The 17,365-nt window shown below is 38.0% G+C and overlaps 1 long non-coding RNA gene across 1 annotated transcript; it reads left to right on the forward strand.

Annotated features, from left to right (window-relative positions):
• The first annotated feature begins 400 nt into the window (after positions 1-400).
• Positions 401-15,705, forward strand: LOC106025419 (uncharacterized). Its single transcript, XR_001198993.2, has 3 exons — positions 401-551; positions 3,380-3,435; positions 12,221-15,705. It is a non-coding gene; the product is annotated as an uncharacterized LOC106025419 (long non-coding RNA).
• Positions 15,706-17,365: the final 1,660 nt, after the last annotated feature.

Consider the following 17,365-nt stretch of genomic DNA (forward strand, 5'->3'; position numbering starts at 1 on the left):
AACTACTGAAAAAGATTTTTCTGGGAAATGCGGCTTCCCCTGCAAGGTCAAGCTTTGTTTTGGCCAGATGTCTTGCAGGTATAGTTGGACTTCTGGAGGTTCAGGTAGTCAGGTATCTCCAGTGGGAAACCCTACTCCCGAGCAAGTTCACAGACTCAGACAGGTAGTCTGAAGTCTCCTGACTGAAGCTTGTCTTGTGGCTCCATCCCAACTTCTGAGAGAACAGGAAGGTTTCTGCTCTTGGCACCAGCGAGGCTTTGAACAGCAATTTAGCTGCCTTTCCCATCCTTTGACCTAATCAGGGCTCTGATTTGTAGGCCGTGAGGGAGAGGCTGCTGGACTGTTCCCACTGCACTATTTTTAGAACCTGGCATCCGAGTGGCAGACAGACAGAGTTAGCAGGCAGCACAATATGGTAGTGCCGAGCAGGCCTCTGCGTAAGCTTCGTAGTAAACTTAAACCATGTTCTCTTACAAATCTCCAGAGTCAGGCAGCACCAGCCACTGAATGGAGCAAATGCAAAAAAAGCTGAGGTCTTTATCTTCCTCAAGGTATGATGCTTTTTCTTTCCACCTACCTTCACAGTCTGTGATCCGAAATGAAATTTCTAAACCACTTGTGTGTTTTGAGGGAGACTAAAACAGAGCCCAAATCAATAGATAAAAGGACAAAACTATGGAGGGTTCAAAGTGAGTGAAAACCTCAGTTTTGCTATCCCTATACTTTTTACTGGGGTATTTGTAATTTTGTTTGTTACTCAGGAAGAGTAAGTTAATTTCAGCAAATGCTTGTTCTATCTTGCACCCTTCCAAGGGCAATAGTTGTAATTGTGTGGTGCTGATTCAGGAAGTAAGACAGATTGCATCCGGCTTACACCATGACTGCTGTCAAGACAGTCATAAAAGGCTGCACAAGTGCTGTTCTTAAGGGCAGCCTCCATCAGTGTACAAGGGGCCTGAACTCCAAAGATCCCTCTTTTAGTCATATTAAATGAAGGAAAGATCTATTTTGGCTCTTGGTTTCCGAGTTTGCAGTTCATATTCAGTTGGCTCCACACTGTTCGGTGGAGAATATTATGGCAAGAAGTATGTGGTAGAAACCAGCTGCTTGCCCCAGGATTTCCAGAAAGCAAACAGAGAAGAGACTGGGGTCCCAACCTCCTCTTCAAGGGCACAGACCAAGGAACTAACTCCCTTCAAAGAAGCTTGCCTCCTAAACTTTCCACCGCCCTGTAACAGCACCATCAGCTAGGATGAAGCCTTCAATACGTGAGCTTTGTAAGAACATTTACAGTACAACCCACCACAGGCCCTGTGCATGAATTCCTGCTCTGCTGTCTTGAAATTTAATAATAATTTAACAAGAGGCCTGCATTTTCCTTTTTCTAGTCTACTCTAGTTCTCCTAAAGCAGTGTTTCTCAACTTGTTTTTGTTTTGTTTTCTGGCATTTCTGTCCTCCTGATGAGTCTTTTCAGACATCTACCCTTTAATTAATCTCCTCATGAAATTATAATATGGATATAATTTATATACTAAAAACATGTGCTAAGAAAAGCAATTATTTAAAAAACAGAGAATATGACAGAGCCCCCGGAAACACATGGAAACTCTCCACAGGCCTCACAATGCATAATTTTCATGGTGGTTTTTAATAGAGAAAAATGATGTTTTCCTAGTTATAGTTAAGGTAGCTATTTTTCAAAAAAAAGTAGTTCCAGATTTTCCTCTAGGACACAGATTGGGAAACTCTTCTTTTATTCTTAAAAATGCTGTAGGGCATGAGTAGAAGAACCAGAGTTTGGAGTTCTACTCACCTGCTCAAGTTATTTCTTCCAGCTTCTGTTTTCTCTGTAAGTGATACGCCAAGTGATCTTTCATAATCCTTCCCACTCGAATGTTATTTCACCTTTTGGAAGTAGGCAGAAATAACAAATACATAAGCAAAGTGGCTGTGACAAAATAATTGCAACACACATTCCTACAGCATTTGTAACTGTGCATGGCCACAAGGATGAGGTAGGCAACACAAACAATGAAGACTCTGGAATAGGTAATGAGTAGGGTAAGGTATTCTCAGGGGGTACCTCTGACCAGGAGGTCAGTGAAGACACTATTTTTGCTGATTGCTCTTTTTTTCCCAAAAGAAACTGGAAGAATAGATTCCAACATACACTCTATTTATTTGTACCTGTGGTCAGTTATATCAGGCAACCTCAGCAAAAGCCTCCTAATGACTTTTCTTGATTTTGGGCAGAATTTATGAGTTGCTTCTAGCCAATACAATATGACCGGAGTGAAGACTTGCAAGTTGGTTGAATATGAGTTCATCAAGAAGTAGAGGATGGTGATAGGGCTGATTTAGTCAGGTAAAAGCCCTTCAAAGAAGCTGAAATCTCCATGAAGTGAAATAAAGTAAGCAGTTCTGTATGAGAAGCTCATGGGGAGGGACTGGAGACTCTAGGGCTGCAGAGGAGCCTCCAGTCTCCTGCCAGAATACAGCTGACAGCTGCAAGAAGAGACCTTTTGCCAACAACCTCAATGAATGTGGAAATGGCTACTTCTCCTCCAAGCCTCCAGATAGGAACAGAGCCTGGCCAGTCCCTTGGTTGTGACTTGAGAGGACTCTGAGCTGACCCTGTCTGCTAAGCCTTGCCTGGACTCCTGAGCCATGGGGATAGTCAGACAATAGATGAGCATTGTTTTCAGCTTCTGAGTGCATAATCATTTGCCACATGGCAGTGGAAAACTATTACAGCAATCACTCCAAATTTCAAAGACACTCTGCTGGCAAAAAGCCTGAGGGAATATGTGGCCTATGAGCAGCCACTGTGTGATTTCTGATATGTGGTGTCTGTAAAGTGCTATGCATTGCTGGAGGTCTAGGAGCGAAAAGACACAGCAATAGGAGAGAGATAAAAATTACTGGACATCTCATTGTGATAAAGGCGGGACCTCAGGCTGTGAAAAGATGAATCTCCGCAGGAAACAGGAGTCAAAGCCTGATTGCTATTCTCATTAAGCAGAAGCTCCATTTTACTGATAGATAGGCCTTTGCCCTTGGAAGACTGGCTTCATTACTATTCTCTGCTTCCTTGGGTAGTTCCATCTGTACTTTGCTGTAAAATCTATCCATCAATGATATATAATCTTAAAAAAAATTTATGAAGTTACAACTTGTGAGCCCAAAGAATAAGAAAAATATATTTGCCTCTTTAAGAACCAGGATATTTATATACACTTTGAAACTTGTCAATCATTCAATGCTGGAATCTCTCTGGATCAAAGATTACAAGTGATAGGGACAGAACAGGTGATGTATGAGTAAGTCCTATGGCCCAAAATTGTTTCCCAAATTCATGTTAGACTTTGAATTCCCCAGCTTTACCGAGTCCACAGAGCTGCCTGTTGGAAGGTGTTCCAGTCTCGAAGACTTGTGTAAGTATAACAAGGTCCCTCGGGAGTTGGTTCCCTCTCATTTTCTGCCATGTGAAACACTGCATGTCTGTTTCAGCCCTTTGGCTTTATACTCTGGGAGAACACAGCAAGAAATGCTTTCCATGCTTCATGTCTTGATCTCAGATAGCCCAGTGTCCTGAACAGTGGGAAGTAAACTTCTGTTCTTTATAAATTACCTAGTCACAGACTTTGTATTGTAGCAGTGCAGAGCAGACTAAGACAGTAATTGATAAGCTTTCTGAAAAAGTGCGCCATCTTTCCTAAAGCAACACATTGCCAACACTGACCAAAGCACTGAGTCCTCTGAAACTTTGGGGCCAAATTTGAACAGTGTAATTGGAGCCAGCCACTGGAACTTTCTAGTCTCCCATAATGTCATCTAATAATCTCTTACCTGATCACAAAAATCAAAACCTTTAAACAAACAAACAAAATTCCTAACTGACCTCCATGCTTTTGCTCATATCTCCCCAAATACCTTCTCAACACCACAGTTAGAGTGATTTTTTTTCTTCGGTATGAAGGATTGAATCCAGGGAGCACTGAACTACACTCCTAGAATTTTTATTTTCAAATTTGAAACAGGGCTTCATTAAACTACCCAAATGGCCTCAAATTTTCAACCCTCCTGCCTCAGCATCCCAAGTACACAGATGACAGTTGTGCATCAGCCACCCCCACTCAGTGACATTCTAAAACATAATGCTCATTGTAAGTGTCCAGTGAATTTCTGTCATACTTAGATTAACATCACAACTCTCGCTCTCCTTTTCTGTAACATTTTCCCTCCATTTCCAGGTCCAAGTGACACTCAGTTTGTTTGTCATGCCATACTCCTTCCTACTTTCAGGACTTCTCAAATGATATCCCTCTGCCTGGGACATGTTTCCCAGATCATCTAAACCTTAACCCCATGATTCATTCAGGTCTCTACTCAAATGTCATTTCCCTAACACCCAATCCAGTCATCCATCTCAATCATTCTTTCCACTTTCTTATTTGTCATCTACATTCTCTTCCAGGATACAAAGATTTTTAAAAATTTTATTCACCATTATTCAGTAGTATCTTGAAAAGTGTCTGACACAAAGTAGCTGCTTCATAAATAGAACTGTAGAGTTGACTGATGTATGAGCTAAGGAAACTGTATCAGTAACCAACAGAGCTACTTCATAATTTAAAATGTATTTATGTAGCAAAATTATGAAATCAAATATCTGCCCTGGTAATTATCCAGTATGCACTGATGCATAGTATGCATCGAAGATTGAAATACATGAAGTTTCTATGCACTTGGCAAAAAAAAAAAAAAACAAACAAACAAACAAACAAACAAAAAAAAACAACTATGCACTTGGTAAATTAGATGCTTCCTTGAATCCGCCTGGTTATTTTCATCCTTTGGAGCCCCATAAAATTACCACAATCCCATGATTAAATTTTTGTCTCTGGCCAAACAGAGAGGGCCCCTAGATTTTGCTCATACCATATCCATCATCCATTCAAACCAACGGTCACCTATATATTACTCGTGAGATGCTTGACCCTAGACCCTTGCTGAAAGGGGAGCAAGTCAAAGAAGATGGCACAAGAGAGAATCAAGTTGACAAAAACAAAAACAAAAACAAAAAAAGAACAGAGGATTAGAAAACAGTAAAATAAAAAGAATAGAAATATTTCCAGAAGCCAAGAGTAGCTATCTTTCAACGTGGTGGAATGAAACTTGCCATGTCATTCCACTTGGGGAACAATAAAGGAGAAATGTGGAAAATAAATACAAAGCACACACTTGCTCTTTGCACTACCAATACCACATGAAGAGCAGAATAATTATGTATTCGGATATCATTGCTGGGAAAAACTCAGTGTGACCCAAAGTTCAATACTAAAACACATTGGTTCCAGGCAAGATTGCCTTTCATGGTGGTATATCCTTTCCCCTCTACTGCCTTGCTTCCAAAGGAAATTAGATACTACTCCTATTTACCGGAATGGGATCTAATAAGGGCGTCTTCTTGATGATAGAGCTATGACGATCAATGCTTTCTCCCTTGCTCGTAAAAAACCACATTAAATGAAACAACAAAAACCTGTAAGTATGTCCCTAGCTAATTGCCCTGGACCAGTGACAGACATGACTGGAAGCAAGCTTTTAGAGAAGAAGAGGGACTGAAGTGAGCCCATGTCAACACCCTCTTTTGTTTCCTTTGTTTTGCCCCTCTAAGATCAGGATGGATACAAATGGGCTGACATATTTGCTCATCCTCTGCAACTGCTTTTCCAACTTGTCAGAAAATTCACGTCTTTGGGAAGGTGAATAACTGTATCAAACACAGGTCAGCATTCCCACACCCAGAATTTAGTGGCTCGGTTACTAATATAGATCCTGCGTTGTGACCCCACTCCACAGACCCTCCTTTGGGTCTTTTATTAAGCAAACAGCTATCCAAAATTCCAAAGGAGTGATCTGGGTCTTGCTGGAAGTTTTTTTCTCTCTCTCCACCTCACAAAATTCCAATTTCAGGTCATGCCACTAAGCTTTTACCTTGTGTTCTGAGCAAATCAACAACACATCCAGTTGTCTCTGAAGAAGATGTCTTGCCAATCACAGATCTTATAATTGGAGTCTGATTATTTATCAATTACCATAAGTGTGTTAAAGCCTTAACACAGATCAGATTTCTCACTCTAGATTATGACACACCTTAATATCCCCACAAACCGTGTTCTGTTATCCAGAATAGATTTTCTGGTATGCCTTTCTGGATAATACCTTAGTTTCCTTATATCTTGAAGCCTAGACCATGGGCTTCCCTTCTACCATTACCAGGATCAATTTCTTCAATCTTACCATTCTGTCCCACTTGCTTTTTTTCAGTGAGTAGATCCCAAACTGGTCCTGAGTTCACAAGTTCACCAGTCTCTTCCTCTGAAATCCTATAGGTATTCAGTCTACAAGCGTAGATGAAGTACATCTTTTTTTTTTTTTCAATTTTTTTTTTTTTTTTTGTCTTTTTTTTTTTTATCGGTACCGGGGATCGAACTACGACTGCCTGCTTGCAAGGCAGGCGCTTATGCCGCTGAGCTAAATCCCCAGCCCGATGAAGTACATCTTGAAAATTTCAATCTGTTTACTTCTTGGTGACTCAAATTTATGTTTTTCTTTGCTCCATTTTGTAACAATGAAAATGTGATGGGAGCGTTTTGCTTTCAAATACATTAATTTAAGAGGATTTTGCTCCATTATGTAAGATAAAATAAGAAGGACCATTTGGGAGCAATGTAACATAAGTTTATCATTTAGTAAGCTTTTCCATTTTATCTATATGATTCTAAATTTCTGCCCAGATACAAACAGAAAGATTTTTCCATTTAAGAAACAAGTATCTTCTGTTGAAAATAGTATGAATCAAAAATGTATTCAGTATTTTTCTTTTTATCTGACAATATTTACTGTCTTTTCTTATGATGACCTTTCTCCAAGCATAATTTTGTTTTTCTTTAGTGTCCAGTTCTAAAAATAAAGAGGCTAGTGGATCTTTGGATGTAGGCATATTTTTATTTCACTTGTATGCACAATCAGGAAACATATTTCTGTTTATACTCTTAAAATCAGTTGAGAGTTGTAGATGAAGCCACATTCTGTCAGCACTTTTTTTTTCAAACCTGGAAAATGTAACAAAATCCAAAGCAGCTGTAGGAAGGAGAGTCTACACTCCATTTGCACTCAGCAGGAGGAGAAGGAGCAGGAGGTAACAGGATAGTTTCCACATGAAAAAGTTACAAAGAATTTAACCTGTAATGAAAACGCTGGTAATCTCTAGGAATGAAAGATGCTTGGATGATGGGTTTGGGTTTTTCATGAGTTCAAAGGATCTGATTTTCCCTATAAATACTGCACAGGAACAGGAGACGTCCATGTGGTCATTGTTATGTCTGATAGTTAACAAAAGTTCAAAGTTCATTTTTAAGCTATTAAATGGTGACTATGTGTGCATTTTAAGACGATGAACTGGACTGCCCAAGTCAAAGTTTCTGAAGCACATCCAAAGAAGCCTCTCACTAGCCAGACCCAGATTTTTGATGCATATTCAGAAACTAAGAGATAAGAAGTATTTATTGTGTTAAACATCTAAATACTATACTAATTCGTTATGAATCAGGTAACTAATACAACATTATTCATGAAATATCAAGTTCATTTGTTAAGTCATTAGAAATTTGGCTCTAATGGATAATTCATTGGTGGTTTACTTAGGGACAAATATTTTGAATGCTCAAAACCCACACTACTGCTGTCAATCTATTTCTAAACATACCCATTTAATACTGGAGTCACTTTGCAATAGTGAAGGAGGTTTATACTTAGGATTCAAAGTATAATCTTTACTTTGGGATTCAAATCAAGTTAGATAGAAGGAACCCTTCTGTGTCTGGCTTTGTTGAATGGCTCTGGCTCAGAAATGGAATCTTTTTAAATCTGACCTCAGAAGAGACAAAAGATCACTTTTTGATATTAATAGGACCTCTTTAATTGCTCGAGGACCCCTTTAATAATTGGAATTATGATATCTTAAGAATGATTCAAAGGCAGAATTTTATGTTTTGGCTTGTTGTAAATGGGCTTCTGGCCTAGTAGATTTGTTTTCTGCTGATTTTCTAGAACTTTAAAGGCAGAAGCAAAGTAATTCTGCTTTAAGAAAGACAACACATAATTACAAAAGAGGCAACGGAAAAGAGTTAAACAAAAAGTAGAAATAATTGTTCATACTATGCAACTTTTTATTCCAGGTCTTAGGTATTTAGCTTTCCTCCCATGTGCCTTGAGCCACACTGGATCTGAGCGGGGTTTCCAGTCAGGAGTCAGCTTCAATGAAGTACCATTCTCTTTGAATCTAATTCCAACTTGTGGTTTTATCATTTACTTTTTCCTATAGTCATCTTAATTATTAAATGTAATTACATTTTATGGATGACAGATCAAAGAAGAAATAGGTATGTGGAAATTTGTGATAAGTTTTGATGGCCTAAAAGAACACACTGTATGCATATTTAATTTCAAAATGCATTTACATAACTCTCATCCTTTCCATGACTTTGAAGATGATAAAACTTACTTGAATTAAATACTTCCTCATCCCGATTAGGCTGCACTCTGTATTCTCCTGTTTCACTCTCCTGCAGCCAAGAACATGGACAGCGCTGCACTACCTGTGGGAGACGACTCCAGTGACTCCCTCTGAATGCAAAACAATTACTGCCGCTTTGATTATTTGGAGACTCATTTCCTTACACTGATATGTAAAAGGCTGGCTAGGGTATTTTCTTCTCTCTTCAATTGGCTCTAAGCATTGCAAATAAGCCTAGCTGAGGTGCTAACATGCAGTATCTATAGCAAACGGACAGTCTTGTTTCCTTGAATAGTGTTCTCCACAATACAGGATTGTGGAGCATGCCAGATGTTAGAGCAAATAGCTCCAAGAATGTCAATTGGGTAGGACCTCAAGACAGAGGCTATGACTCCCCAGGGCCCGAGAGTTTGCATATCAGGAACTGAAGCTGATAGCCCCCCAAATCAATTCAACTGCTATCTTAATTGGGTTATGTAAATTGATCATTCCACATGTTTTTATCTCTGCAATTTACAGAGATCTTGCACCTGGCCAGCCAGCTTAAGTTACTTACTCATCCCTGAGCCACCCCTCTTCTTCACAAGATAATAAATGCTGGGAGAGGCCAAGGATTAAGGTCTTTGTCTGCAGATCCTCATGAGGATTGGATTTAGAACCCCTTGGCTGCCTTTAACTTGGAATATGTCTTTGTCTTTACTCTCACCATAGGTTGCATTGGAGGTGATAGATTGGAATTAACTTGTTAGGATTCCAATAACGTCTCAGTGGGATTACAAATGTAACTTTTTGGATTGTGAAGAAAACTAGAAAGAGGATTATAATACTTGGATGACTGAACTCACTGTTTAGGTTTACAATACTACTTATAGGATAAAGCCTACCATTCCCATCACTGGAGTCCAGTCCCAACATGACTTTAACACTGTCATCCACTGGTCACTTCCTTGAACCATTTAACCGCACAAATGGAATTGTACACCATTGTGTGTACCATTGACCCTTCATGTATTCCATTTCCTCAGTCATACAGAACATATTCTATACCCTCATATGTCACAATATCTGTCTTCTCTGAAAGAAGTATTCTTGGTGTTTGTGATACTTATTTGTAAATATTCTTTGTCTCTTATTTCCACATTTGTCCACTTTACACTTCTCTCTTGCATCATAATACAACTCAGGTATTCAAGTATTATGTGTGATATCATTCGAATATTCACAACAAGTAACAAAAACATGTTACTTGTTGTGATGGTTAAAATGGAGTATGGACTTGATAGGTTTTGAGGTCCTTCCCTCAGGGGGATTGATGAAGTATACTTTTGTTATGTCTTGGTGAGTCACAATCTTGGATACTATGTCTGGTTCCTTACCCCTTCCTCACTAGTGCTGCTAATCTACTCTGCTTTCTGTATATTTGCTGCTGAAGTGAACACACCTCTGCTTTCTGGACCCCATGAGCTACATGTCTTTACCTTTCCATATTCCCTCACCATGATGCTCCTGTCTTTGGGTCAACCAAATGTGGACTGGATTCTTTGAACCATATCCATGTAAACCTCTCCTCAAAATTGCTCTTGTCAGATACCGAGTCTTATGAATGGGAAACCCAACCAAATCACTAAATGTAAAATGCAGTTATATTATTATCATGTTAATTAAACATTTAATTTCTTACTTTCTAGTTATTAATTCAACCTATGATTAATAAAGAGCTATCTGTAAAGTAGTAGAACTTACTTTTTCAAGTGCTTTGAATGATAGAATTTTCAGCATGTCTAAAAACATAGAAATATGAAATAAAAGTGGCCTTTATTTTAAGGACACAGAGAGAGAACCCCATGACCACTGAGGTCTGGCTTTTCTCTCTGCTGGACCCGTGGTATGGGGGGGGGTCAAACATATAGCTTTGGTCTGAGGTGGTGCCTAAGGGGCATTATTGATGCACAAGTAGTCCACTGGAATTCATTTCGTACCACAGGTAAATTGCCTAGGGGCGGGGAAGATGACCTCAAGATAGAGCCTCTTGGTTCCCCTCCCAGCCTCCCACCACTGCAGCGTTCCACCCATGGCAAAATCCTTTCACTGAGTCTACCAACAAATTTCCGAGAAGCACAAGAAATATAACTATCAAATTAATGATTAAGTAAGACTATGAAGTGGCTGAGTTACACATATTACAAAACCAAACTACACTCCAGGTGCCTGCTTCTCTCTTCATGCTGAATTAACTTGTCTCCTATCTATTTGTTATGTGTGGGCAGGTATTTTTCCTGTAAATTTCATCCTGCCCTCACCACAAATGACACAGCAGAGTTTATGGAGAAAAAAATCTCTCATATTCAATAGACTGCTTTAGAACTCAGACTCACACATTGGCAAAACTACAAAGATATTTGGGCATATTTTCCCACATCCTGATTTTACTGAGGATTGTAATAGCTGCGGAACTTACAAATACATGGATTTAATATTCTGCATAGCTATGCAAAATTCAGCATGAGCCCTTGATTTCTAGTCTCACACTCCTCTTTATGTTCCACTATGTCCTCCAAGTTCTAGAAAATACCACTTGAATCCTCAATAAGCCTTTGTGTAGAATATATTCATAGAAGCAGAGAAAACTGATGTTACATATATTTACTGGGAGTACGTTATTAACCAATGTCAAAGGAAGAAAGTAGCACTGAATGTTAAAAACAAGTTCCTGAAAAAACAAAATAAGCCTTGAGAGGCAACCAGAATGAAGTGTGCTCACCTAGGAAATAAATGAACAATTCCACTTTCCTTTTAGGCCCCTACTCACAAATCATGATTGCTATATTTGTTTGTGTGTGTGCACGCATGCACACACACACACACACACACACACACACACACACACAGATGTTTTGGGCAATTTGTGATCTTGGTTAAAAATCAAATTCAGATAAAAGTTGTTGTTCACATTTTTGATTAGTCAGCAGCAATGAGTGAAGATATGTGCTTATTCAACAGTAAACATTCTATACAACTTATATACACATGTGCGCAGCCAATTCAGTATATGATGTGTAAGTCCTGATGACCAAAAGCATCTCCTATCCAGGAAGAGTGTGTAAGGACTGGTAAAAAGATACATCAGCACGTGTTACAACAGCCACAGAATCTGATGGACTATGGCACAAACAGACAAGGAAACTATTCTTCCTTACTAAATTAAGGGAAAGGGGTGGGTAAGGCAGAATATCTGCACATTATGTGGTGATGTCTCCAAAACTCCATAACAGCAAAGGACTCTGATATTAGCCTGCTGCATTTGCATAGTAATTATTGATCTTTGGGCTCATTTAATACTTAATGTGGATTATGAGACCTACCTTAGCTCCATGGAATACTATTTGTGTACCATTTGGGGCAGGATTAAAATTCAGATTTGACTAGGAAATTATTTAGAGGATACAACCCCAGTGTGGAGTTGTATCCTCTAAATAATTTCCTAGTCAAATCTGAATGGCATTCATCATTGTAAGTATTAGCAGTGCCCTTCAATATCATCTTTTCACTTTCCTCAAATACATCAAACTTAAGATTGTTTCATTTTGGCCAGACACATTGTTTTATTAACATACTTCTGTTTCATTTTCTAAAAGAAAAACAAAGAGAAAGAAGAATTTCCTCCTGCACAATGTGACATTGCAAATTGGCTTAACTGCTGGAGACCTTGTGCTTCCTTTCTGAGATTACCTGGGACATCAGCTACTGTCACCAAAGAGTGATCAGCACCATTGTAACCCTGTCACAAGAGTGTGTGTGTATATGTGTGTAAGTGCGCATGCATATAAGTTCATCAGAGAAATCTTTGTAGGAAGGCAGTGGAAAATTAATGGCCTAGATTATAAAAAATGGAAGGCATTTTTTACAAACAGAAACATCTTACTATACATTGCTTTGCTTCAAAAGTTTGTTCCACAAAGAGTCCTCAGTTTTACTGAAAAGCATTATTTGTCCTTAACACTCTTAAGAATTTGAACTATGATAAAAAGGAAATCTTAGTTATTTCTGTCTTACTCTCCAATCCCTCTGGCATTTGATGATAACATAAATGTCCCAGAAATAGTAAACTGCCTCATTCACATTGCAAAGTGTATTCGTAAGTATTCCAATCTCAAGTCCAGGCCTATTCTTTTGAAGTAGGTATTATTGTGCTCATTCTATAAAAGTATACACTAAGTGCAAAGTGATTAATCTAGCAAATCACAACTATTTTAGTGGCAAAATATAATATCCAGAGAAATAGCTCTGGCTTAAAGTCTTGGCTTTGCCAATTACTAGCATAAAATCTAGGGCAAGATGATTAACAGAACTATACTTCAGTTTTTTCATCCACAAAATGGAGCTGAGAGTGCACAAATAACTGCTTTACAATAAGTTAATCCATGGAAAATTATTTAAACAGAGTCTAGTACAAATTATGCCCTCAATAAAACTTTATGCTGGCTATTAGTAGTTAGTATTGCCAGTTAGGACTAACAATGGTATTTCGAGACCAAGTCATTTATTCTTCGTATAGGCAATGTGATATGCTGTATTGATGGGGCAAAATTCATGACACTTTCAACATAAAAAAGGAGGAGTTTGTTCTGATTCTGTCTCAAGGAAGTATGTCATGATGGAAGGACATAATGAGAGAAAACTGTTTACTTCACAATGTCCAGGAAGCAGAGAGCAGAAGAGGAGAACAGAGGAATAGGCCAGGCATAAGACATAGGTCCAGGGTCTTGGACCTATGGACCTAGATGTGTAAGTCCTGATGACCAAGTATGCATTAGTAATCACATAGGTGTCTTTCAAGCAAATCAAGTTGACAATTGCTTTGATTAATACTACAACCAATGAGAATAATTGTATTCAGAGTTTAAAAAAGCTTACATAGTAAACATTCAATAAGCATGGGTGGCTGTGCACAGAAAGATGAACAGATAGACTTAAACTATGATTTGAGCCATGGCACCTATAAACTATAAGAAACTTATTGATTGACTCTATTCAAAGAAAACAATTGTCAATGCTTTGAGATTTTATAACATCATTCAGTATAAACATTACTGTTCTGTTTTAATTCATTTTACTACCCCTTTTCTTCCTTATTTTTTTAAAAAAATAATCAAGTCTGTGGTTTAAGGACAATGTGGCCACATCCAACATCATCTTTCTATATCTCTGAAGTAATTAAAGCAAATGCAAGCGGAAAACTCGGCAGTCTAAGACAACAGCTATTTCTTGGCATTATCAATCTGCCAAAACTCTTTTCTCCACTTACTAAGAACTCCCCCAACTAATCAAAACTTTCCATGAAACAAAGTGGTCCTCACAAGATATATAAGATGGCTTTTCTAGAGTCTAGCTGCTGATTGCTCTAAAGATAGAGAAAGGAACAGGTTATGAAAATAACCCCAAACTCTGTTTGGATCAAGATGAAATAGTCTAGCAATATGAACCAGAGGAAAGCATCTAAGAGAAATGGTAATAAGCAGCTCCTCATTGTTTTGGAACAAGTGTGCCTTTTTTTCCCCCTAACAATCTATCGCTGAGTGCCACGGTGCTGTTTCATATCAAGATTTCAAAAACCATTACAAGCTGCATAGGTAATGGAGGCTCAACCAGATGTGATGAAGTTTCCATTGTTTTACTTAGTGCATGGAAAATATTACTAATGGCTGGTGTCAGGGGAGGCTTAACTGCCCCCAGTTGGCCAAACTCTGCTGGGCTCATTTCTTTAAATCAGACCCTTTAAATACTCTCTCTTGTTATTTCACAACCCCCCTGCTCCTATTTTACAAGATGTTTGACTACATAAAGCTCATTTTAGGCAAAGGGGAAATTCCATGACTGCATGAACAGGTGGTCCAGGGATGTGGAAGAAGAGTGGGATATTTTTCCTTGTGACTGAATTTTATTTACAGCTCATTCTTGATTATCTTTGGACACCAGAGAAAGTAAAGCACAATGAAGAAACTGAAGTTTGAAAAAAATATCCGTTCAGGCTTGCTTTCTTGTCATTAGAGTCAGAAGGAATACTAAAGGTTACAACACTGACAAACCTGGGCGAAACTTTTCCTACTGTAATTATTCTTACCTGCCTTCTCCGGTGTATGCACTGAGATTAAAGAAAAAAGTTGTCACTCAGAAAAAGGCGGGGGGGGGCGGGAGGCCCTTAATTCCTACTAGCCTAGAGTTGACATTCCATTTTTGGTTTGAATATATGATTTGTGCATTAAATTTTTGGAGGTATTGATAAACACACGTCAGAGAAACATTTGACTTCCGTTTCTGTAATATACCAGCGCTTCCAAAACAATGTAGCTGTTTCAGTAAAGCACAGACTTGTTCTTTTCATTTAACTTAAAAGACACCAGAGTAGGTCATGTTCTTTTCACATTCTGCCTCTAAACTTTGCATTCATTACATGTATCCTTCATCCCTTTTGTAAAATTGATATTATCTTCCAAACTGCACTCACCAAAATCCAGGCCTCAATGTTAGTTTACAGGGGGGGAAAAAAAGGAAATGCTTCTCTAAACCTTGGTAGACTTGATTTCAGTCTTTGCCTTTATCAGAATGTCTTTTTGGCAGTATTGGAGTAGAGACCCCCTGACGGTAACCTTCTTGAAACAAGTTGTCTGGCACTTAAATATTTACCCTTGAAGTCATAAGTTCAAAAAAGGTCAAAATAAGAAAATGTGACAATGATTTCAGAAATGAACATATTATTGGATTGCTGCATCTTAAATATTTTTCTTAACTGTGTTATTATTCAAATGGAATTTTGATGAAACAGCATTGAATTTTTAAAAACTTTATATAACTGTGACATAAATGTACAGTGGTCGTTACTTTTTAAAAAATCAAAACTCATGCATACCTGCTTCCTGGATGCAGGTTTTAAAAGACAAGCGATCATTAATGAAAAACAAAGTCCTTCTAGGTTTTACAGCTCTCTGTCAAACTAAAACTCAATTAAAGCCTTTCATGGTACATGAAAAATACCCGCATTTACTGTGCAGTTTATATGTGTTCACTGACTTCTTAGTTGTTTTTTATTAGTGTGGGTCCCTGCAGGAAGTCATATGCTGAAACCCTGGGTAGTCAATTGTAGGGTTGCCTCATTATTATGAAAACCAATAGAGCTGGGAAATGGGAAGAACACGGGGTGTCCACCCAAAAGGAATGAGCACCAGGCTGAAAACACCAAATGTCATCAGAAGTGGTTGGTCTGAATTCCACTCGGTCCTCCAGCCTTGTTTTGAAATAATCCTGAAAAACCAAGGCCTCGGAGCAGTCTGAACCACTGACAGCCTGGAATAAATTTAAAATATAAGGGAACAAATGAATGCTGAATGTAGGAAAACCTTCCCCTACAAGTATCAGGAGCAATTCCCAGGGCATGCTGCTGTCAGAGCTCAGTACAGAAACACGATGGTATTTCTAATTTTCTTTAATTAGAAAAAAGTAAACACCACCCTCAGCATGTCATCGTGTTTATACAGGAGTCCAGCCAGCTGATTTTCTCCTGGCATGGCCCTGGAACCACTCAATTAAATCTCAGGGCACAATTGCTTTTTATGAATGAAATACCATTAGTATGAAGCCAGAGAACTTTTTTTTCATGTTTCATTGGCTGTGACTCTACAAGGACAAGTGACCAAACACAGCTCTTTCCAATTTTAAATTAACCAATGATAATTTCCAAGACTAGATTATTTGGAGTCCTTTTTCTTAGGCATTGATTTATTTATTTTAAAACTTTCCACTTTGCAAGACGGAGGGAGCAAAAGTTTTTTTTGTTTATGTTTTTGTTTTGTTTTGGGGTTTTGTTGTTGTTGTTGTTTCCTTTTTTTCCTTTTCTTTTCTATTTTTTTTTTTCATTCAACACTAACAGAAACAAATCATCATGAAACAGGGGGATAAGCTTAATTCCCAACAACTTTAGGTAATACTACAAGATGAACCCCTAGCTAAACCTTATCATAAGAATTCCAATATTGCTAGAATTTTTACAAAGCTGAAATAGACCTTAGAAGCTTTCTTTATATTACAGATTTGACAATGGATGTTCAACTTTGATATCATCGTTGGTGACACGAACATTTCAAATATCTCTGAGTTTATCCTACAGTGTTTCATGTACATAAAACATGAATCACAGTTTCAAGTTAGGAAAATTCCTGTTCCTGTAGTTTAGAAATAAATAATTCCTATTCAATTTTTTTCCAGTGAAAAGAGACAAAGATACTTGAGGCATGTATAGGTAAATAGATATACCCTAAGACCATAATATTAACTGAAATAAATCACAGACACAGAAACTTAAATATTATATGGCTTCTTTTTACATGAGAAACCCCTCAAAAAGTGCAAAACCAGGAAGTAGAGAGCTCCTTTCCAAATGAGCAGGGGAATGAGAGAGATGGAGGAAGGAGAAGAAACAGAGAGAAGGGAATGTAAAAAAAAAAAAAAAAAAGAATTGAAAAAAGGCAAATAGAGCTTTTGTAAGTGGGCAGAGGACCAAGAATTGGAAGAGAAATGGAAGGGGAAGGAAACAAAAAAAAAAAAAAAAAAATTCAGATGTGTTCTGTACATGTACTAAATCCCCACAATACATGTAATCATTTTGTACTATACATCTATACTAATAAAATAAAATGAATGAACACAATTTAAAAAAAGGGATGAGAAGGTGTCAATGAATCCTAGCACAGTACTCTGAAGTAGATAATATTGTAATTAATTAAAAC

The sequence above is a fragment of the Cavia porcellus genome, unplaced genomic scaffold (genome assembly GCF_034190915.1).
Source record: "Cavia porcellus strain 051 isolate PalLab524CR breed Dunkin Hartley unplaced genomic scaffold, mCavPor4.1 scaffold_12, whole genome shotgun sequence".
In the NCBI taxonomy this organism is placed as follows: Eukaryota; Metazoa; Chordata; class Mammalia; order Rodentia; family Caviidae; genus Cavia; species Cavia porcellus.